The 24,706-nt window shown below is 35.0% G+C and overlaps 1 non-coding gene across 1 annotated transcript; it reads right to left on the bottom strand.

The window, feature by feature from the left end:
* Window positions 1–22,949: 22,949 nt before the first annotated feature.
* LOC136228272 (small nucleolar RNA R71) lies at window positions 22,950–23,056 on the bottom strand. Its single transcript, XR_010688600.1, has one exon. It is a non-coding gene; the product is annotated as a small nucleolar RNA R71 (small nucleolar RNA).
* Between the last annotated feature and the right edge of the window lie 1,650 nt (window positions 23,057–24,706).

The raw sequence follows: 24,706 nt of genomic DNA, 5'->3' as shown, positions 1-24,706 counted from the left end.
CAATTCGAGATTCATAACAAACTCACAAAAATTAAACCAAGACTGTACAACCACATTTTACTATAAAAATGTATAGGGCAAACAAAAAAGGGAAAAAGAGAAGCAAAAATAAATATAGACATGTAGGTTTAAGTTAATGCGAGATTGATGAGAATCACCATCACCAGAAACTAAATATTAAAAGGATTAGAGAGGCATTTAATTACTTGTCATACTAAAGAGTAAAATCAAACAAAATGACCCATAAGAAGTTTGGAAGCGAATCCACAAACCAAGGTTCAAATTCATCCGACATGGTTCTCTCATTTAGATCTCTCACTACTAACATTATCAGACCCTGACACTTCAACACGTAATAATTTCAAATATGAAACAAATTAAGGTATCTGCTGGTAGGAAGTATTTTAGTTAAAATTCAGCAGTAGGTTGAGATTTATCAAAGATCTGCAAATCAACATCATTCAATTTTTTAACACTTAAAACAACAAAATCAACATTATTCAAATTTTTTGGACACAAAGAAATCAACAAAATCAACATGCCATTATTCTTATGTAGTTTTTGTGAATGGAAATTTCTGCAAGAACCCAAATAACACAGTAGCAAAAGATTTCTTCTTTAGTAGACTAGGAATTTGACCAACACAGATTCATCCAAAATCAGGCTTGGACTAAAAGACAAAATTGACCATTATCAAATTGAAGCCTAAGGACAAACAAATAATGAAATTTATTAAAGAAATCACCTGAACTAGGGATTTGCCTTTTTTAGAACACAGATGATGCCATAAAGAGGCATATGCTAGGAAAGGGGAGATAAGAGTGAATAGTGATTGTGTGCTCTTTTCTAAGAAGCTTACCTAGACCTGTTCCAAACAAGAAAAGAAATTAAGAAACAAATCATTATACAGAAACAAGTTCAACACATTTGGTACATTTTGAAATCAGTTAACAATAAAGAAATTAAGAAGAAACAGAATGAGAAAGAGAAGAGAAAGGGAAAGAGATTCATTTTAGCGCCTAAATGTGGCGCCTAAATTTTTAAAGCTTAAGTGGTGAATTACAATAGTTCTCCACTAAAACATATCATTATTTAGTGGAGATTATAATAAAATTCCCCACAAAATATATATAATTATGGAGAATTATAATTCGCCACTATATGGAAATTTATAATGTCCCTAAATTTTGGGGTTTGTGTGGGAAATTATCAATTTCCCCACTAAAACATATCTTTGTATTATGGAAAAATGAACTAATTCACCTCAAAATTATATAAAATTTTATGACGACTCAAAATTCGCCACTATACGGACTTTATGTAGGGAATTCACTTATTCGTCACTAAAACATATAATTAGTTTGTGGGGAACATATCCAATTTGACATAAAAATATATCTAATTTTACGGAAAACTAAATATTCACCGCCATATGATATATTTTTATGTCGAACATACTAGGTCCCCACTAATATATAACGTTTTGTGGGAAACATTTAAGAGGTTCAAGTTTGTTCAGCCAGGCAAAGAACACTGTATGGAGCGACAACTTTAAGAGGTTTTGAGCATGTTATTATCACTCAACTTAAATATGGCCAATGTAGAGGTTCTAACCTGGCCTTGCTAGTCTTCTATAGAGATGTTTTGGCATATCAATAAAATTTTAAGTTGAATTTGAAATTGTTTTGCATTGAAATCTTGCAATTTTTTTGCAGAATCACAATAGATGTCTTGGTATTTTAATGTTTGTTTTGAGAAATGAGTGAATGAGGAAGTTCTGTTTTTATTTACATTCTACTCTAATCGGCAGCAGCTGACTGAATTCTTGTATTTACATAAGTTCTATATGATTATTACATTTTGCTTTGGATCTTTTGTTTTATGTCTATCTAGTATCATTTTGATTTTTCTTCTCGTGTTAGCATCATTCACAGAGATGACCAACAGATACGCTCAAGAAATGCAAGAGGTGGGATAATGATACAACTTTAGACTGTCTTTTCTGAATAGAATGCTTCTGGTTCCGGTTCTGGGTCTGCAGAAAAGGAAATTCCTTTAGATTGCTGGAATGAGTATAAACCACGAACTTTTCAGTTTTCTCGTGATTTTTCTTTAATTAAAGAAATGTGTAGAGTTTTTTGTTCATAAGCCACATTGAGTCTGAGATTTTTCTTTTTTTCCTTTTCTTTTTTGGTATGATGAAGTGTGATTTTAGCTGTTTTTAATATGATGCAATTTCCTTTTTCACTCTCACAGATCCACTTTGCATCGATGATTAGAAATAGCCTATTTGACATAGATTTTCATGTCAAGAATGCTTGTAATTAGAAATTTATATGTGCTACATAGATGAGCTCAATATCAGACTTGGATTTTATTACCTTGACATCTTTTATGAATCCGGTCGATGTGAGTTTTTCTTCAAGTTTCTCAAATTTTTGTTTGATAAACCACTTAATTGCTTAAAATAAAATGGTAAGCACTTATTTAATTTAAGTGTGTTTGATAACCGTTGTTTCTCCACCACTTAAATTAGTTAATTAAGTTAAAAACCACTTGTTTTGACAAGTCAAAATATTTAAGTTAACATTTTAACTTAAACATTATCAACTAATATTTTTATATAAATTAAATCATTCAATATTTTAAACACGTACTTTCAGTTTTATCAAACAACACTTAGTGTACTAGATTTCTTTGTTGGACCTCTGTTGTTAAGGAAGTGATTCACAACAAATCCCACCAAAGCTGTAGGTAGATTTGCAACATTTTTCTGAAGAAGGAAGAGCAAAAGAGAAAGTGAGTTTTCATGTTTGGCTCAATTCAACAATGTGAAACAAAACATAGTATGTAAGCAGGGACGTCTTAAACATTTTTGGGGCCTGTGCTAAATGAAAAATTAGGTCATATTCATTAAAAAAAATTAATACTTTTAACTTAATTTTTAACATAATAAAAATAATTAAATTAGATATTGTATAATAATAATAGAAAAATTGGACCCCTTAAGACTCTTAAAGAGTTAATTTTCTGGATAAGTTAACATCCACTTAATTTTTCACATAATAATTAATAACAATAATATATTTAGATTTTTTATAATAAATAAAAAATTGGGCCCTCTTAAATTTGGGGTCTGTGCGGGAGAGCTTCTTGTACACCCTTCTGCTACTCCCCTGTATGTAAGGTTAATTTATAATGCACTTTCAATTTGATAGATTAGAAAATTGTTATGTAATTATTGATTTGACCTTATTACTGGGCATAAGGAAGGAAATGAAGTTTGGTCAAAGTTAAAGCTTCTATAGCGACATTAAGAACCCAAAATGGAGAGATTTTCTCAGTCCTTGTATCCCTCGTCAGTAGCTTCTTTTAAAAGTCAAGTTGTATGCGCATATTTATTACGTAATCACCTAAATTAATTAGGTAATTTAGCCCCAAATTCTGCTAGCCAAGGTTAAATTAGTACAATATCACAAATGCTAAATCTAAAATGGTGTTATTTTATACTTTTGAACCAAGTTGATACTTTCAAAAAAACTTTGATGCCATTTTCTACAACAATTAAAGCAAGCAAAATTATGGTGTTATTCCTTATCCATCTGCCTTGTTATCCTAGCCATGGTTGATGCAAGGAATTTCTACTTGTTGGAGATAATAATAAAAGTTGTACCTTAGGTCTTACTTATCAGCTTAAATTTTTATTTCAATTGATTTATTGAAATGGTATTAGAACCTTGAGGGCTCGAAATCATTTATTAATAGAATTAAATCACATTATAGGTTGATCCTGTGTTGTATAGCTTCAAGCCCAGCGGGCAATCACATGATGGGTGTGTTAGAGATAGTAATAAACGCTACATCTTGGACGTTAACTATCATCTTGTTATCTCATTTAATTTGTTTAGAACAATTTCTGTTTTAGGTCTTAATCTTTATTGTTTAAATGGATTATTTATTCTTGTATTCTTTGCTATTGATTTGCAATAAAGTTATTATACAAATAGAAATTCAATATATTGTAATAATTAAGTGAAATTTACTCCCTTCTAAAATAAGATAAACATTCTCAATTATAGAATGAATTAAAAGTATGTAAAGTTTTTACAGATAAATGCTAAAATTTCCAACTTCAAAAGTTCCTTAGTTCCTGAAATTAACATGTCAATGTGGAACCATAATTTAAAACTGTTAGCGATATTTTGCGAATATGCTAATTTTCAACCTTGTCACGTGTGGTTAGGGTGAGGGCGTGCCAGAGAAGATTACTTCTCAATTAAAATGGTTAAGTTTATGGAATTTGCGCCCCAAAATTTGAATTCTAAACGAAACGATTGACGAGGGACGCAAGGATTGAAAAAGTCCCAAGCCGTTATAGAAACTTTGCGAGATAAATTGTTTTTATTTAAGCTAAGCGTATAGATTGAAGATGGGAAAAGTAAAGAAATTGAAGGTGCGAAATTAACACGAGATTTGGTGAAAAATCGGTATTTTATTGATGTAAATCAAGGTTTGAATACATGTGTTTGAGGTAAGCATGAAATTGAAAATGAATTACAATTGAAGAACTTCTATACTAAACATATAGCTAATTCAATTGAACGGGAAGAACAAATCAAATACAAGGAATTGAAATGCAATTAAAATAAATTAGAATTCAACAACAAACTCGGAGCCACAGTAGCTATCTCGGATTGATGTTGAATTTTGGTGTCGGTGCGAGGTCCTTGGAGAGCTGCAACTGGTCGGGCCCGTACGGTATATGATCTTGAAAATGGCAAAACGTTGGTAGGCAAATGGGGCAGATTTAACCCTCAACTTCGGGAGGCTCGTTTGGATGCTTAAGAACACGGAATTGGACGAGTAAATAGGCTAAATTTAACTTCAGGAGGTCAGGGAAAAACTTCTATAAGGGATCGAAGGCTAAAACGAATGCTAAGTAGACGAAATTGGGAGTTAAAAATAACTGGACGAATCTGGAAAATTCTGGAAACAGAATGTCTAAAAGGATTTGGGCTGGACAGATCGGTTTGTAAATAGAGTTTCTGGGCACGGAATTGGGCAAATAAATATACTAAATTGAACTTCAAGACGTCAAGAACAACTTTGTCGAAGGGATTGAAAGCAAAAAATGACTTTAAATAGACGCAATCGGGCTTTGAAGGTAATTGGACGAATCTGGAAAATCGATTTGAAAACATAGCTCTAGCTAGGAATTGAGCAAACTAAAGACTTGGAATACTAAATTGAATTAGAACAACTTGGAAAGAGGCTATTGGAACTTTAATTGGAGCTAAAGAAGAGCTAAAAGAGGAATCGAAGCTAAGAAAAAACGAAGAACGAAAGAAAGAACTTGAAGAACTAAGAACAAAGGGACTTAAGAACTAAGAACTAAGAACTAGAACTAAGAACTAGAGAGCATTGGAAGGGACCTTAGGAAGGAGTTTTGTTCTGTTGGATTGAGTGATTTTTTATGAAGGGGAGGAGGTCTATTTATAGTATTTTGGAGTGGCATTTTGGTAATTATTCAGTGGCATTTTGGTAATTATTCACCACCTACCCCTTGAAATTCTCTCCCACTAACTTGCCACATCACCAACTAACTTAACTACTTCAACTCCCACTAACTGCTGTTGACTGCTTCCAACTGCTGCCGGAAGAGAGGATACGCCCCGCGTAATGTCGGTTACGCCCTGCGTATTAGGGCTTCTAAGGCTTGCGCGTTCTGTCGATGACGTTTACGCGTGGCGTATGGAAGGGTACGTCCCGCGTAAACGAGTCTCTGAAGTGGAACGTCTTCGGATGCGCGGTATACGCCCTGCGTATGGAAATGCACGCCCCGCGTAAACGTGCTCCTGATCCTGAAACGCCTTTGGATGTGTGGAGTACGCCCCGCGTATGAAGATGTACGCCTCGCGTATTTGGGATGAATTTACGAATGTATTTATTATTTTTATTTTATCATTATTATTTTCTAGATACAATGAAAACTATATCCTAAAATTGACAAACAAACATTATATATATATAAAATGAAATTTATTTATTTTGGGCCAACAAAACCATTATTTCAAATTAGTAAGGAGTGGTAGACTTGTTTATGGGCTGGCCAGATAGGTACAGGTCAGGCCTAATGGGGCTTGACCCTTAGTTGCTGTGTTCAGGACCATCTGAGCCCGTACTATAATTACATCAGGCTCAGACCGGTTTGGGACACACTAAAAATCAATGTTATCAGAACCGGACCGGACATCGAACCGGATTGGTGACTGGATCATGGGTCACTTGGTCGGATCGGATGGCTCGGATCGGTCGAACCGGATGACGTAATAAATAAATAAATAATATATATATATATATTAAATATATATAATTAATCTAAAATTATTTTTATAAATTATATATATCCAAAACAAATTATAAACAACTTTTGGTTTGTTATTTTTTGTCAACTTGAGACTTAAATACATAACGGATAAATAAAATTTAGAATAACTTGAAGTATGTAAACGTATTCTATGTCATGCGATATTTTTAACGGTATATTATAAATTCAAAACAGACAAGCGGTGAATGAGAAATTGACGCTTAAAATGAACCACTTGAAATGCTTTAGAAGAAGATAAAAATAAACTAAACATTCTTATCCCACATAGGAAAGAAATGAGAATGTTAACTAGTTTATAAGTAAATGGTCTTCACAAGCCTTTAAGTAATTACTAAGGGAAATGCTCTCTCACGCGCAGGGGGGGTGCAGTCGTTCCACCATCGGGTTAGGGGCGCACCCGCACGACGTTGGCGGCGCGAATGCCACACCGAAATGAGCTCTCTTAGCCCGGACTCCTTTTGCTATTTTTACTTACCCCCTCAATCTGTTTTTTTTAAATTAATTTTTTTTTAATAGTCAAAACCGGTGTGAACCGGGTTGGCCGGTTCCCAGTTTGACCGCCGGTCGAACCGGTCCGCTGCCGGTTCACACCGGTTTTCAGAGCCTCCATCGAACCAGTCAAGCTCGGACCGGACTCCCATTCGGTTCTCGATCGAACCGGTCCGACCGGCCGGTCCGGTCCGGGTTTGATAACATTGCTAAAAATAGTAATTCTTAAGTCCAACCCGACTCACCTAACAAAGGATGTGATCAATATTTAGTTATTTTTTATCAAGTCAATAACTAATTAAATTTAAATTCATATGAAAAAATTAGATCAAAGCTAAGCTAAGGTCGCTTATTTAAACACATTATAGGATGACCCTGGCACTTATTTGACTGTTATTCAATTGTCATCGGACCTTCCAAACATCAATTACGTCTAAAATATTCAATGTGTTATAAAATAGTTACTAAAATATGTTAAAATGCAAGAAATTAAATCTGAAATAAACATGTTAATCACAATATGTTTTGTCAATGTGTTTAAATTTTGTATGGTAGTACTAATATAATTTCAAATAATCAACAAACAAATGTAGGAAATGCTTCAATTTATCAACGAACTTGTTTAGAAGGTTTAATATGACAATTAAAAGCAGTTAAAGCATCTTTTTTAAATTTTCAGTAACGTAAGGCTAAATTTGATCTTATTTAGAAACGTTAGGTTAAAATTGAACTATTTCATACGTTAAAGCTAAATCTCGGCTTAAAAAAAGTTAATTTCATCATTGTCTCAAAAAATCACGATTAAACCTAAGTGTTGATGAAGGGAATATATATAAAAATCTAATAAATTAAATAAAAATGTTATTCTTAAATTTAAAAAATATATACACAAATGGATCATGTAAAGAAACCCTAGGTGATAAAAGTTAAATACAAAAATACCCTCCTAAATCTCACATATAAATAAAATGATTGATGGACAGAAACTCTAGCCTCCCAAATCTCCTATATTTGCAGCAGCTGTCCATCAAATGACCCGTATCTTTCACTTTGGAGAAGCGTCGTTGCTCTGCTCGTGCTCTTCCAAGAAATGTATAAATACTCACTCTCATTACTTGTATATATTTTCATTTGATGGGATTCAAAAATATGTCTACAAATTCCATGCACTGATTTTTAGCTTGTTCTTCTAATCTAGCCAAAGCTCCTAATTTTAATATATATGTATGGCTTTCAAATTTAAACTTTGAGCTGCACCTTTAAATTTATACATATAATGCTTTGTGGAGTTTGTTATTTTTCCTTGTTAAGTTTCCGAACCTACATGTATAAATTGTATCATTGCTTATGAAGGATATGGATATTGAGTTCTTTTTTTTAAATGAAAACAAATGGAGAAATGTTAATAGATCTATCTTGTAATGTTTAAGAAATTAAAAAAAATTGAACATATCTAGAATGATAGTGAAAAATTTGAATCCATCTAAAAGACAAATGATTTTTACTTAGTTAATTTTGTGTAGGAAATATGACATTTAAGAAATATGAAGAAAATCCATATCAAGATAGGAGTGATTCAACAGATCTTCAGAAACAGGAAAAAAGAAAAGCTATTCAGACAGTGATTGCAGAAGTGGCCGGCAAAAATAATCTCTTTTGAAAACAAGGAGGATGATAAGAGGCTGCAAGTAAGTAAGTTTATCGTTTATCTCTCTTGCATTTTAATTTGCATTATTTAAGTAGTTTATGTTTCTGAATAGTTGTTTTTATTGATTGGTCCATTGTGTTATTATGTTGTACCATACCAACAAATGCCTTTATCCAATGTTATTTATTTTCAAAAGTTCATGTGTGGTCCTTGTTTCATATTGTCATTTTGGTTTTGCTGATTTTTGTATGTTGTTTAAACTGTTCAAACTTGATGAAACTCATGATGTAAGATATTCTTATGACCAGTTATGATTAGTTCAGTTAGTTTTGGCCTTATCCTCTTGACTAGATTATGGTTGTATAACTTGTCATCAGTCATTTTTAATTCATACTACTCCTTCATGCTATCTCAACCTGATATTTATTGTATTTCGGTCAATTTCTCAAAATTTGTCAATTTGAGGGCTGAGCTATATAATTAAGTAATAATGATATTTTATTTATATAATAAGTGTGTTTAAATTGGGTTAATGGTTATTTTCGTTGTTAGAATTTGAGTGTCAGATGTGATAGTGATATTTTAATTATGTGATAAGTGGGTTAAATTGACTAGGAGAATAAGTATGAAAAAATAGGATTTGATAACACTATGGTGGATGAGGTCTGGTTGCTTGTTTAAGAAATAAAATTCGGAATTTTAACAATTGTCTATTAGTTTAATTGGTTAAAGATCTAAAGTTACTGGATTAAATTGTTAATTACTATATAAATGCTTGTGGTAGAATTGAATTAATTTAAGCTTTGGCTTTTTAGGTCAAACTTGATGAAATAAAGTAATTCCTTTCAAACCAATTGAAGCCTATGGGAATGAGATTGCTGGAATTACATGTGCAAGTTTCAATTGCAACTCTAGATGGCCATATTTATTCATTATAGAAATTTCTACACTTTCTTCTCCTCCAGTAATATCATCCAAATAAATGGGATATCTCTTTTGGCTTCAACAGAAAGTGCATCATCATCATCTGCGTCCTGGTTGACAATGCTAGAATCATCAGCAGACAATTTTGCAGCAGAGCTGGTATTAGCATCTGTTGACTGGGGGGAACTTGGTTTCTCTTGATAATTTTAGTTAGCAGTTTCTCAAAAAGGCATGCCCTTTCATTCAGACTCTTGCAACGTCTCTACTGGATTTTAGGGAACAGCAACTTTATGCTGTATGCTAAAAGGCATTTCCTGGTGGTTATGCTGAGATTGGAAGTGAATAACTGTGTTTCAACTACCTGCACTTGGTTCGTTGGTGTTGATCCATTTGCGCCATCAGCCCCATTTGATAAATTAACCAGTTGGAGTACAATCGCCACCAAATTGCTTCTCTAGATCCCAATAGAACTTTCAGTTACCACCGAAGGCACCTGTTTGCCTTTACTGTTTCAGACCATACAGGTGGTTATGTTGAGATTGGAAATTAATAAACTGTGTTTCAGACCATACAGGTTGGTTAGTGTTGATACATTTATGTGGACCCGTATGGTTGTGTTAGAGGATGTTTGGCCAGCAGCCCCATTTGATAAATTAACCAGTTGGAGTACAACAGCAACCAAATTGGCTCTGGACATCCCAATAAATTAACCACCTGTTTGCTTTACTCGGCACTAGATTAGCAGCTCGAGCTGCATGAACAGTTCCATTTCTTTCTGTGGACGGAGAATTATTGCCATGCATCAGAGCATAATTTACCTTTGAAGACTATAGACTTTTGGGTAGCATTAACTTCTTCATTTTTTGAGTTTCATTAAAATGGTTTGGGATTAATGAATTTTTGGCATTTTGGAGTAGAGAGGCACATTTATAGAATTAGTATTTACAAGCAAGAAAAGTTCACAAACCATTTCCAACAGTGGTAAAATCAGAGTATCAAAAGGTAAAGTTTAACAAATTTATCCTTTTTTTTTTGAATGAGTTCAAATCAGAGTTGTATAGAGGTTTGATATTGCCACGGCACCTAATAATAATAATCTACTCTTAACGTGAACACTAATCAATAATTGTAGAAAAGAAAATGAAGGCATGCACTAACAAAGGACTGGATATGAATAAATCAATTAACATGAAAAGCAAATGTGTGACAGTTATACCTGCAAGTGAGGGTCGAGCATCAGTACTTGCCAGTTTAGCACGTAGCTTTCAACCACCACCCATGGAAACCATGTTCTTCTGCATTGCTGGTCTCTACTCCTCCAGCAATTCAATGTTTGCTTTCTATTCATAATCAATAACATTTCTGAAACATAAAGGTCTAATTTTGGGATTTATTATGATGATTTTTGAAACACAAAGGTCTATGACATGATTCATGCGACGAAGCACTAAGTTCTTTCTGAAGAGCCATCTGATATTCCATTATCCCACTATTATCAACAAGGATCCTAAGGATTTCAATACGCTGCTTTTCTAGTTCATCCTCTCGAAATTGCAGGGTGCAGAGGTGGATGGGGAAAAGGAGGACCATGCATGAAAGGTCACCTAGGTGGGAACCCACGACAGTCAATATAGGCTTCACTAGGAATGCGATTTCTGCCTGTCATTATAGGTTACTCCGCAAAGGACATGCACAATAACAAAATAGGGATATATTATCTTTATAAAAATAATTTTCTTCAATTTTGTAAGGATTCCAAGATTACAAAGGGTGCATAAAAAGAATCGTAAACATATGGAATAAGTGAAGTATGTGATTTGCCAACATGGATTTTTGTGTTACTGAATAATTTTATATTTGTTATTTCTTTTTATTAAAGCAGGTAGTGTTTCCTAAAAATGCTCTAGCGCATGTTGTGGGATATGGTTGTTCAGGCCATGATCTTTTTTGTTATCCTGTGTTCTAGAAAGTAGGCTAAGTTGTTAAATTTGTTTTTGTATTTAAACTTGCTGAAGTTAATGCAAAAAAGATATGATCAAACAAACTTTGTGATGTATTCTTACCCTAAAAGAATATTGATTTTATTGAGTTACTGATTGGGACCTATCATTGGTATCAGAGCTCACGCTACTATGGCAACAAACAAAGAAAGAATCGAACAAGCGGAGCCAAAAATTGAACTCCTGCAACAAGGGTTCAATTCCATTGAAAGCAGCCTTGGGGAAAGATTGTTAAGGCTTGAGTCGATAATCACTAAGCTGATGCGGACATCCTAACTGGGATCACTGATCACACGCGCTCTGGCGGATCCTCAGACATCAGACCCATGGAGGTTGTACCTAGGAGGGCGGGTCCCCATGACCTACGAGTGGGGCGGATCTAGGAGTACACAAGGAGGCGTATCAACATCTACCACTGGGCGGATCTCTAGGTTTACTTCCTCCCGAAGTATTTCACCAACAACCCTGACAATCCGTACCTGTACCATTGTACTGATTGTCGGGGCGTATCACCTATTTTACCCTTTTATGGATAGCCTTATTGAAATCCTAGTAGGGGTAGTCCTTGTCTTTTATTATCATTAGGGGATGTATTTAAACCCTCATTTGTAAGGATGAAACAACTTTTATCAAACAAATATTATTCTCTTTGAGAACCTAAGGTTTATACCTTGTTATTGAGATTCACTCCTTCTAGTTTAGCTAGAGAAGAACCTCTTTGTTGGTTTGCGATTAAAACCTTCATTTATCGCTTTTCAATCTGTATCATAAGCTGTCCAATGTAATGTTGGCAGACAAGAGACCACAAGATGATATGGAGACTACATCAGATCGAATGAAGCGAGAAGAAGGAAACGAGGAGAACAAACCAATGTTCGAGTCCAGACTTGTTAAATTAGAATTTCCCAAATTCATGGGAGATGATCCAACTGTATGGTACACTAGAGCTGAGCAGTATTTTGATTTCCAGATGACGACTGAATCAAAAAAAGTACCTCAGGCTTCTTATCATTGAGAGGGTGAAGCCAATGAATGGTGGCAATGGCTTAAGAGGGTGTACAGAAACGAGGGCAAGGTGGTGACGTGGGAAGCATTTGTGGAAGACCTATGGGCAAGGTTCGGGATGGACACAAAAGGCCTTAGTAGGAACGTTCATGGGAGGTCTCAAGCCAGAAATAGCTGATGCCATCCGACTATTTAAACCTAAAACACTAAAAGATGCCATTGAATATAGCTGATGCCATACCTAAGCTGTTGTGGTCTTATAAGATTCCGGATTGAACCCAGGCGTCCATGGAATGAATCGCATAATTCCCGACTTTAGGGATAGAGCTCCAGTGCCCCAAATGTCCTGAAGTGAGCTTGCTGAGGGCATAATGAAATGATAAAATCCCTTACCTAAAAGAGATTAATTTGCAGTCTATATTTCTGTGCCAGATCTGATTGAGCTTGATTTTGAGTTCTGAATGCTTCCATTGCGAGTCTCCTTTGGATATATGCAGTCGGGCGATCACTGAATGTTTGCATGATTGAAGTCTTTCATTATAGATAAACTGCTGAATCTGAACGGCATTGAAACCCTATTCTTTGAGACTTTGGCATGAGCAGAATCAGGTATCAGACGAATCGAGCTTGCCACCGCTGTGGCGAAAGTGAGCTTCGAAGATCCCAGAGGAGCATCCGTGTTACCTTGCACCAATGAGGGTGTTTCTCGAGGCCGCCCAAATAAATGAGCAATATCATCTGCGGCGGGCGCTTGCCCATGAAACGTTCAAAGGCTCTACGACTCAAGAGGTGCGCGATTGCGGCAGAGTGTCGAAGGGGACAGACGAAGACATGATGAAACAGAGAAGGGAGTGGAGGAAAAAAGACGGTGGCGGCGAGCGACTAGGGCGTCATCCCCGTAATCATACTATAATAGTTAACTCATTTTTTTATATCTATGTATATATCAAATTAATTAATTATATGTTTTTTACTTAATTATTTATATAATATTTTAAATCCTAAACATATATTTATATCCTAAAAAGTTAAGAACCCTAATTTTTTTTTTTTTTTTGAGAAACAAGAACCCTAAATCTTAAAGTAAATCTTATAGTCATAAACCCTAATTTATGAACCCTTAATCTTACATATATATATATATATATATATATATATATATATATATATAATGTTCATTTAAAGATATTATATTGACAGTTAAAAAAACAACACGGCTTTAACTATCTAGGCGCTCGAAATCGAGGATTCGTTTTGATTCTTTTCCGATTAGTCCTTCTAAACGTTTTTTCCCCATGTGTTTTTTACACGCCTTACCTCCGTTTCGACGCTGCGTAGGCACCGCATAAACGACAATGAATAAAACTGTTTATTATTTTTGTTTTCTTTAAGCATAAAGGCTTATTGGATCTATGTGGTATCCAAAATCTTATCACTTGCCCCCACCCTTGTGTTATCATTTGGTAATATTTGCTCTATATACCATTCTCATATGCGACATTTAACCTATTTGAATAAAAATTTATGTGATTTGTTAATTCTTCTTATATGACACAATTTTTGATACGTGACATATACACATGACAATTAGTTTAATTATTTTTCCATATGGACTTCATATGTGGATAAATAAGAAAAAAAATCAATTCCTTATTTATTGATATATTAAGTCTATATGGGAAAAAATGAAAACAATTGGCACGTGTATATGCGAAAAATTATGTCATGAGAAAAATTTAACTAATCAGACAAATTTACATCATAAATCAGTCAAATTTCATCTATTAAAAAATCTCATGGGGCAAATTTTACCAAGTAATACAACAAGGGGCAAACGAAAATATTTTGCATATGATATAGGCCAAATAGGGCGTTAATATTTTGCTTTATTATAATTCACTTTTGAATGTTTTCGTATGGTTACTCGTGAATTTTATTTATTATTTGGTTTAATTATGTTTTATAGTTGTTTTCATGATACAGTTTAAGACCTTAAGGACATTGTTTCATAGCTTTAGTGAACTTTATTACTTGTGAACATTACATTTTATTTCTTGGAGTTGTTTCAATGATATTGTTGTTGAAATGTTGGTGTTGACATATTTTTAAACATATAAATTACAAATATCTCCTTACTCCCGAGATAAAAACTTGGAATGCAGTGATTGAATACGCTTTCATGCTCTACCTTTAATTAAATGACAAACAACTTTACGACTTCTACGGAACAACAAAGGAATACCCTAATAGCAACCTTGATTCGTAGTCTCTAAAACCCTTAACATGAAATAAACATAATTTCCTTTATCAGCCCTACAATTTCTGCTAAAACAAACAACAATCTTCCCATAATTTACGATTTATCATTAGAACAATTTGTATTCCTGCAACACTTCTTGCATCATCACATAATGAACATGTGTTTATTCTATCCTGCAAATTCTTACTTAAAGATGATCAAGGGATTTTGTGGCTCGGATTGGGGGAGATGTAAGGTAACTAGAAGATACATGACATGATTTTTTGTTTTTATTTGTGAATGTTTGGTATCTTGGATATCTAAAAAGTAAGGCTAGTTAGTAAGAGTTCTGCAGAAGCAGAATGCAGAGCAATGTCCATCACAACTTGTAAATTGAAGTGGCTATCTTATTTGTTTGCAGATTTTCTTATTAAAGCAGCCATTTACATTGCAACCAACCCAGTTTTGCATGAAAATATGAAACACATATAAACTTATTGTCATCTTATAAGGCAATACATGGAAGCTTGCTTATTTGAACCTCATATTTTCATCGTATGAAATTGTAGCTTGCTTAGACAATGTTCTAGATGCTAATTCTGTCGGAGATTAATATAAGATATATGATTGGGCCTTAACTATAAGTTCGAAGCATCATATGTGGAGATTATCAGCGCCATTTACCTCACTGGTAATCCCGTTCACCATCATCGTACGAAGCACGTCGAGATGGACATTCACTTTGTTCGTGGGTTGCGAAAGGAGAGGTTCGCGTCCTGCACGTTCCTTCTCGATACCAAGTCGGTGACATCTTCACCAAAGGACTACCAACACCTCTTTTCGAAGACTTCCGGCATAGTCTCAATGTTCGGCCTCCGAACCTTTCAACTACGGGGGTGTATTAGACATAATTACTATTTAGTCCTTTATCTCTTTGTAAAATAGTTAGTTCCCTATTTCCAGTATACAGTATAGCATTAGTCATTCACACAAATACAAACTGTAAACAGTATATATATCATTTGATACATCAATAACAATCACTGAACAATTCAAATTGTTACATGGTATCTAGAGCCATAAACCTAAACCTAATTTCTCTCCCTCTTCCTATCCTTCGAACCACCTCCCCCTTCCCCTTGCTTCTGACCTACGGCTGCCGCCACCACTACCGGCGCACCTCCTCCTCTTCTGAAACACTAAAACCCGAATCACTAAACCATGAGCACCAACACCGAGAAATCATCCATCGGAATCTTCTACTTGAACTTGGCTGCCCTATTCAGAAATCTGCCCTTGTATACTGTGATAATATCAGAGACGTTTTGGACCAAACGGTCGAGGGTTCGATTCCCGTCAACCTCATTAATTTGTGGAATTAAAAACACATGGCAGGATGGGCCTGTGTTGTGCACGCTGCAAGCCCAAAGGGCATTTGCGTGTGGGGGTGCGTCGGAGATTAATATAAGATATATGATTGGGCCTTAACTATAAGTTCGAGCTTTTAGTTAAGGCCCAATCATATATCTTATATTAATCTCCGAAAAATTCAACCATTACAAGTTCAAGTTTGGGGTCCATCCAAGTCTCAAAGATCAAGATGAAATTACAATGTATTTCATATTGAGGAGGGGATGTAGAATACATTAAATAGTTTGTGGAGTTTTTGTGTTATTAGGCATTTAAAGGGTGTTAGTACGTGGTTTTATTTTCTTCCATAGTATAAATAGTTTCTATCAACATTTTTGTTCCTTAATGAGAACCAGTTTCTTCTTTTCGAATAACCATTTTCAACATGTTATGCACACTAGGCCTACGGCACAAACTTCTTCGGATCAAATACATGAATATCATAATTAAGTAAAAAATATCATATCACCAAAAATATATCATTATTCTTTATATATTATGATTTTATACTATAATTTAAAAATTCTAGACTCCAATTCATAAATCATAAACAAAAAAAAAATATTGTAGACTTCTAATTTATAAATTCTAATCCTTAAAATATATTAAAAATACTAATTTTACTAGTTTGACATAACCCAAAATTATAACTTGACATAGTTGTAAATAGTTGTTAAAACATGAATTTCTGTGTAATTTTCCCAACTTTTTTCTTCCTCTGGATGGGCCAACTAAGCTCTGCTCCATTTCTTCAATCAATTGGGTTAATTAGGATGTTTTAGGTTATGTTAATTTGTTTTATTTGGTATAATTTTCATTAGTCAATGTCATGCATTTCCTTTAGGTTAACTTTTATTAACCAATTTGATTCCCATTAGAGTAAAACAATTAGTTTAAATTTGATATTAATCAGTCAAATTATAATGTGATTAAATTTGTTTCCATATAATTTAGGGATAATTACAAAACTAGCACCTTTTAAAGGGCTAGTTTTCTTTTCTAACTCATTTTGAAAAACTCACCAAAACTAACACATTTCATTAACTAAATTCCAATATTGCCCTCATCTTTTATAACGTTTTCTTTCCCCCCATTTTCCTCTTTTTTCTCGCGCCCTCGCTCTCGCTCTCTCTCTCTCTCTAAAGAACAAATCGATTTACAGACAACGAACAACAATCAATCCAACCCACAGTTTGTGCTTCAAGATTTTATACACAATCATGTAAGTCTTTCATTTATTTACAATATTTAAAGCTTCGTCATATTCATGGTTAAGATGTAGCATTTTGTTTCTCTAAAACCCAATGTATATTGTTGCTGTTGCATTTTCATGTTATTCCTGTTCGTGCGAATCCCTAAAAACAGAGACATTGTTGTAGGAAGATGCATTTCGTTTTGAACTTCACTCATCAGCGATTTTTTACCAAAAAGGTCGATAGCCGTCGATATCTTATTCATAACGACAGACATATCAGCGTCGTTAGATGATGAATATCGACGTATATCGACGTATTTTTTCCATTCTAAATTATAATATTCAAACACAAAACACATAAAACATAGACAACAACAATATTTTTATATTAAAATAAAGAAAAAATACACAAAACGGGAAAAACGGAAAAAAAACACAATAAAACACAAAACACATACAGAAAACAGAAACAAACACACAAAACAACAAAAGTACATAAACATGAAAGACAAAAAATACATAAACTAAACATTCAGGTACCTAGGACCCAAAAGGGGATCAGCGTAGTCCATCTTGGACTTCTCCAACTGCCTTTTGAGGCGCCTAATTGTCTTCCTGAGCCGCCTGTTTGTTTCCCTAACTGACTCCAGATGGTCAGCCATGGACTCAGCAACGAAAGACATGGTGCGCGCCATGCCCCTCATGAATCGGACTATCTCGTCCGTGTCACCATCACGGAAGGATTCGCCGAACGTAGCTATTAAAGCTTCGAACTCAGGAAGAGGAGGTGGTCGTGGTGGTGCTTCCATTTTTGGATAAACTAGAGTGTTTGAGAGTTTTTTGAGAGTTTACTAGAATGAGTATACTATGAACAGACAAAGCGTCTATTTATAGGAGAAAGAACTGTATTGTTCATGGAGAATCTCAACAGACAAGCCTCGTATTTAATGCTTAGAGTGAAAGTCAAAGTGATCATTACATGCATTTAACGCTCATTAACAGATCATTCTAGAAAAACGTCGTTTGATCTTTCATCGAAAGTAGTCGATACATGATCACTATCGACATCTATCACGAGAATGCATCGTACATATATGTCAAATATCGGCGGAGTAGCCAGTCTTATGTATAGATATGTGCCGATAGGTGTCTATATTTAAGTTGTATCGACATATGTCGACATATATCGACATATTTTATAGTTTGAAATGTGTATACCAATATTATATATTTTTCGTTAGCTTTCTTTGTTAAGTTACAAATAATATATAATTTACTTCGGTGTTTATGATAATGCAGAAATATGTCCACCCCGAATACTTGGCTGTGTATGCTTTCGTGGGATGGAGAATGGAAAAAAGAGGGGCCCATGGACACTATGATATACGTTGGTGGTCAATCGAAGGTGCTCCATTTTTCAACGCCAACTGATTATCAAACTTTGAGAGATAGAATTCACGCTTCCTTGAATGTTGATGCAACCTGTTTTGACATACAAATGGCAATGCACACAACATACGGTCCAAATAAACTTTTTGGAAGATTAGCACACATAGTGGATGACAGTGATATTGCTGGTTTCGTTGAGTTTTGTAGATGGAATAAACCCGATGTGATGCCATTATATGTGACTATGACTTCTCGAACAAGTGTTGTGGAAGTAAGGCGACCAATGGTTGCTGAAGTACGGCGACCAAGTGTTGCGGAAGTAAGACGACCAATTGTTACCGAAGTAAGACGACCAATTGTTGCCGAAGTAAGACGACCAATTGATGCTGAATTATGGCCACAAAATGTTGCTGAAGTAGAGGCAACCAGAATAAGTTCTTGTGTACCGAACATAGCAATTGAGACTCGTGGTCTGGCAAAACATGTCATGAATCCATATACCCAATCTCCTCTTGGGCTAGACGATATTACATTGGATCACAATTATAGGAATGATAATGTAGTGCACGGGGATGATCAATGATATGGTAATGGATGTGATAACGATGACCATGGATATGATAACGACTACAATGGATATGACAATGATGATCACGTATATCATAACGATGATCGCCAAAGATCCGTTTCAGAACCATCGATTGATAATGTTCAACCAAGTTTGAATGAGATTGATGATGAAGCAGGAATGAGATGGAGAACGGATCCATTTCGGTTTGTTCCATAAGTACCAGAGGATGGAGACATTTTGATGAAAACTACAGAATCTTCGGGGGATGGTGGGTTGAAGACGCATGATATGTAGACGCCGATATGGTCCCATATGTCCTATTAACACGCCGATATGGTCCCATATGTCTTATATCCACGTCGATAAGGTCCCATATCGACTATATAGATGCCGATATGGTCCCATATGTCCTATTAACACGGCGATTTGGTCCCATATGTCCTATATCCACGCCGATAAGGTCCCATATCGACTATATAGACGCCGATATGGTCTCATATGTCCTACATCCACGCCGATATGGTCCCATATGTCTTATTAACACGCCGATATGGTCCCATATGTCCTATATCCACGCCGATATGGTCCCATATTGACTATATAGACGCTGATATGGTCCCATATGTCCTATTACCAACAAACGTACAACAATAACAATTTACATTAATAATTTACCAACAAACGTCTCACAATAACAATTTACATTAATAATTTACCAACATACGTTTACATTTTACAAAAGTTTACAATCCAAGCAAATTAGGCCTTGTAATTGGATCATTCTGGTTGAACAATCGTTGGTTGAAGAGTTCCAAGCACACCCGCAACCGATAGAAACATCCATCAGACCCGGAGAATCCATAATCCGTACATAATGGCCCTTTTTCAACATAAAGCTGAGCAAACAAGCATAGGAAGACACCACAATCATTGGATTTGCGCAGCTGTTGTGGGCACCCGCGAGCCCTCTCCCACTTTATTAATCGGTTACCGTTATCAGGACTCCCACTTTTATTCCAATAATCGGCCTCTTCTATTGCTCTTGTCATAATACGAAACCGGGGTTCTAGCCATTTGTCTATTGATTCGTTGGATGCATTTGACTCTAGACTATCGTAGAACTCCATCCTCATTTCTTCCACGTAGAACACCCCGAGTAACCAGTGTTCTCCTTTATAGTTCATGGATATTAGCACATGTTTAACCTCATACCAAGGCCGAGTTTGAAACTCTTCCATCCCATTGATTCGTTGCACAAACAACTTGGCTTGATCCCATTTTCCGGGTTTGTCATAATTCTTGGTCATATTTGCAAGCTCCATAAATCCAAAGAAATTTGAGTCGATGGCAGTCCAATCCTGACTCTGATGGACGTTTTTTCCGTTCAACAACCACAAAAATGCATTTACAAGCTGTAACACATGCAAAAATAAGTACAAACACATATTAGTAAGGACCCAAATTGAACAATATACACCAAAACATACAAAGTCCAAATAGGAACGAAAAGGTACATAAATATGTTTCTTTCTTGCAAAAGTAAGTACAAACACATGCAAAAATAAGTACATGCAAAAGTAAGTACAAACACATGCAAAAATAAGTACAAACACGTATGTTTCTTTCTTGTAAGGTACATAAATATTTGGTAAAATCCAAATAGGAACGAAAAGAGCTCGAAAACAGAAGAAAAACCCTACAAAAGGAGTCGAAGACGACAGAAATTAATAACGCCAAATCGAGGACGCGAACGAAAGCTGAAAAACCAAAAAACGTTCCGTGCCGCGACCACGACCCCCAAATTCACGGTCGCGACACGCGTTCCCCAGCTTCTCTTTCCTTCGTTTGAAGACCAATTGATGCTCCCCCATTCTCGGTAGAGAATTTAAGATTCTCGGTACGAGCAGGAGATTTTAGAAGCCTAGTTACACACTTTCGTTTTCGATGAAACACGATCGTTCGGGTGGATAAAGACGTCCTTTCGCAATGGACACGATCTTTCACAACGGACACGACACTTCAATCAAGACTCATCAACATCTATAAATAAAGAGTTGATGGAGAGTTGAAGATATGTAGAAAAAAGAGATTAGTATAGAATTTATGCAGAAATTCCGAATCAAGTGATTCAGAAGTTAGATTTCGATTCTGTAAAAAGCAATATGATGTACACACATTGTTTATTCAATAATAACAAGTTTAGTAACGTTTAGTCATTGTTCCAGTTTAGTTTTCATTTTGGTAGTAGACCGACCCAGTCTCTATTACGAAGATTCAACGAGAAGATTGAGTAGAGGATCCGCCCCTGAGCCTGACAAACTCTAACGAAACCCAAGGAAAGGATTGATCAACCCGTTCACTTGCAAGCCGTCGAATGTTTCCATGCTCCATGTTCTCTGTAAACTTGTATCAATTTATATTTCATCTAATAAAGTCCGTTCTATTCGATAGATTTTTATGCAGCGCTTATGGTAACCAATCCACTAAAGTGACTGCTGGTGTTTTCATTAAAACGTATTTAATCCAAAATCTTTACAAGGAAACTTTGTTGAACACTTAGGCAAATTATTATCTCGAAAGAGTTTTAATTTGATTAAGGGCAACTATCCCGAAAGGGTTTTGTCATGTTCAAAGCCAATTAATTAGAGGTTCCGTCATTTATTTCATCTTTATAATTCGTACAAAGTTTAAAGTTGTTTTCTTTGCTTAATGCAAACGAATACATTCGTTTACTTTTCTAAAAAGTACTAAAAGTTCCTATCTTGCAAATTCATTCTTAAATCAGAATATTTTCTAACATTTTCATAATCTAACCTAATTCTCATTCTAGCAATTTCAAAACCAAAACCGATTAAACGATTTTTCCATATTATAAACCTTAAAGTAAATTTAACCGATTATAAATAAGTTTTGTTCGAAAAACGTTCCCTGTGGGATCGATATCTTTTATTACTACAAGCGTATACCGTGCACTTGCAGAAATCGCTCAACAAGTTTTTGGCGCCGTTGTCGGGGAACGCCAAAATTTTGACAAAATTTTAAATTTTTCGTGTTTTATTACGAATCTAGGTTTATTCCTACTTATTCAAACTTTTATATTTTTAATTATTTTCAATTACTAACATATTTATTTTTCAAATTCTTTTTTGTAGGTAGTTTCGGTTCGTGCGAAATTTCAAGTTCATGTGCAGTTCTCGAAGTTCGGGCACGTCACCAGATCCTATTGACCCAGAAATTGAAAGAACTCTTAAAAAGAACAAGAAAGAAAAGAAAAAGAAAAACAAAACCCCAATAAAAACTAAAATTACTGAGCCAGAAGTTATGGCCACACTTATGGATTACGCTAGGCCAGGAGTGGCCGGTGTAACAAACAGTATAGTTAGACCCCAAATTAATGCACATCATTTTGAAATTAAGCCTGCGTTGCTTAATATGTTGCAAAATAATGTAACATTTTACGGGTTACCTAACGAAAATCCTAATACCCATTTGACAAATTTTTTAGAAATTTGTGACACTTTTAAAATTACTGATGTAACTGCAGAAGCAATCAAACTTCGCCTTTTTCCTTTTACTTTGAAAGATCGAGCCAAAGAATGGTTAACTTCTATGCCAGCCGCATCAATTGAAACTTGGGAGCAATTAGCCCAAGCATTTTTATCAAAAAAAATTTCGTTTAGCAAAAACCGCAAGAGTCATTAAAGAGTTAACATCTTTTTCTCAAAATGATAATGAAACTCTTTATGAGGTCTGTGAACGTTTTAAAGAACTTCAACGTTTATGCCCACACCACCAATTGCCCGCTGAACTTTTAATGCAAACATTTTATAATGGACTAAATCTACAACTAGAGGTTCATTGGACGCTATGTCTGGAGGGTTATTCATGAAGAAAACATCTGCCCAAGCAAGAGAACTTTTGGAGGAAATGGCAATCAACAGCAGTATGTGGCCCGCGGAACGTGGACACGTACCAAGGGCAAAACCAAAATAATAACCCTTATTCCAATACATATAATCCTGGATGGAGAAATCATCCTAACTTTAACTGGAGAGATAATAATAATGCTAATGCTAATCAAAATCGTACTACTAATTATCAAAATCAATCCAGAGATACGATTAGCACTTTATCTTCTAAAATCGACAAATTTATTGATGCTATGAGCGGAAAAATAAGTAATCACGACGATGGTTTTAAACGGATCGAGAATAAATTCGATCAGCTTATTAAAAACCAATCATCTAGCATCCATAATTTGGAGATTCAAATTGGACAACTCGCTAAATCAATTCCATCCCGCAAAGAGGGAAGTCTTCCAAGCCATACGGAAGAAAATCCGAAAGGGCATGTTAAGGGTATCACTCTTCGTTCAGGGAAAAATTACTCAGGCCCGGAAATGCCCGGAAATTCAACTTTGCCTGGAACTGATTTATCAAAGCCCAAAGAAGATACATTAAAACAAAAAGATGCACCAATTGACTCTAGTACAAAAACTTTTGTACCCAAACCACCTTTTCCACACAAAGTCCGCAATAAGGACTATGACAAACAACTTTTAACATTTTTAGACAAACTTAAGAATTTGCATATTAATTTAACATTTATGGATGCGATTACACAAATTCCCAATTATGGTAAATTCCTCAAAGATTTAATTTCAAAGAAAATCAGTTGGGAAGGAATTTCATCCATTTCGCTAACTAAAGATTGCAGTTCGATTGTGTCAAGTAATTTGCCCACAAAACTCAAGGATCCCGGATGTTTTACCATTCCGTGTAAATTGGGAGATATTGAATTTCCCAGTTGTCTCTGTGATTTAGGAGCAAGCATTAACTTGATGCCATTATCTATTTTTAATAAGTTAGGCTTAGAAGAAGACATCAAACGTACCAATATGGTTTTGCAATTAGCGGATCAAACCACTAAAAGACCATACGGTATAATTGAGGATGTTTTAGTTAAAGTTGACAAATTTATTTTTCCTACCGATTTCGTTATTTTAGATTTTGCTTATGACGTAAATTGTCCGCTAATCTTCGGTAGACCATTCATGAACACGGGACGTGCTCTAGTTGATGTGTCGGAAGGGAAAGTAGTTTTAAGAATAGGCGATGATAAGATTGAGTTTGATATGAATCAAGCGATGAAATATCCTATGCAGGATTTCGCTTGTATGAAACTTGATTTAATTGAAGAATGTGTAAATGACATTGTTCAAAAAGAAGAAATAATAGAACATATAATGATTGAGGAACTAGAAGATAAGGACCCAGAACCTTTGATTCGAGAAGATGGACCAGTTCCGCCTTCAACTATAGTTCCACCTAAATTAGAACTTAAAGAATTACCAAGTCATTTGAGGTACGCTTTCTTAGGCGAAGGCGATTCTCTACCTATTATTATCTCTAACAAATTAACACAAGTCCAAGAAGAGAAATTGAAAGA

The sequence above is a fragment of the Euphorbia lathyris genome, chromosome 4 (assembly GCF_963576675.1).
Source record: "Euphorbia lathyris chromosome 4, ddEupLath1.1, whole genome shotgun sequence".
NCBI classification, from domain to species: Eukaryota; Viridiplantae; Streptophyta; class Magnoliopsida; order Malpighiales; family Euphorbiaceae; genus Euphorbia; species Euphorbia lathyris.
Note: the sequence above shows the minus strand (reverse complement) of the source record. Positions and strands in the feature narration are given on the sequence as shown.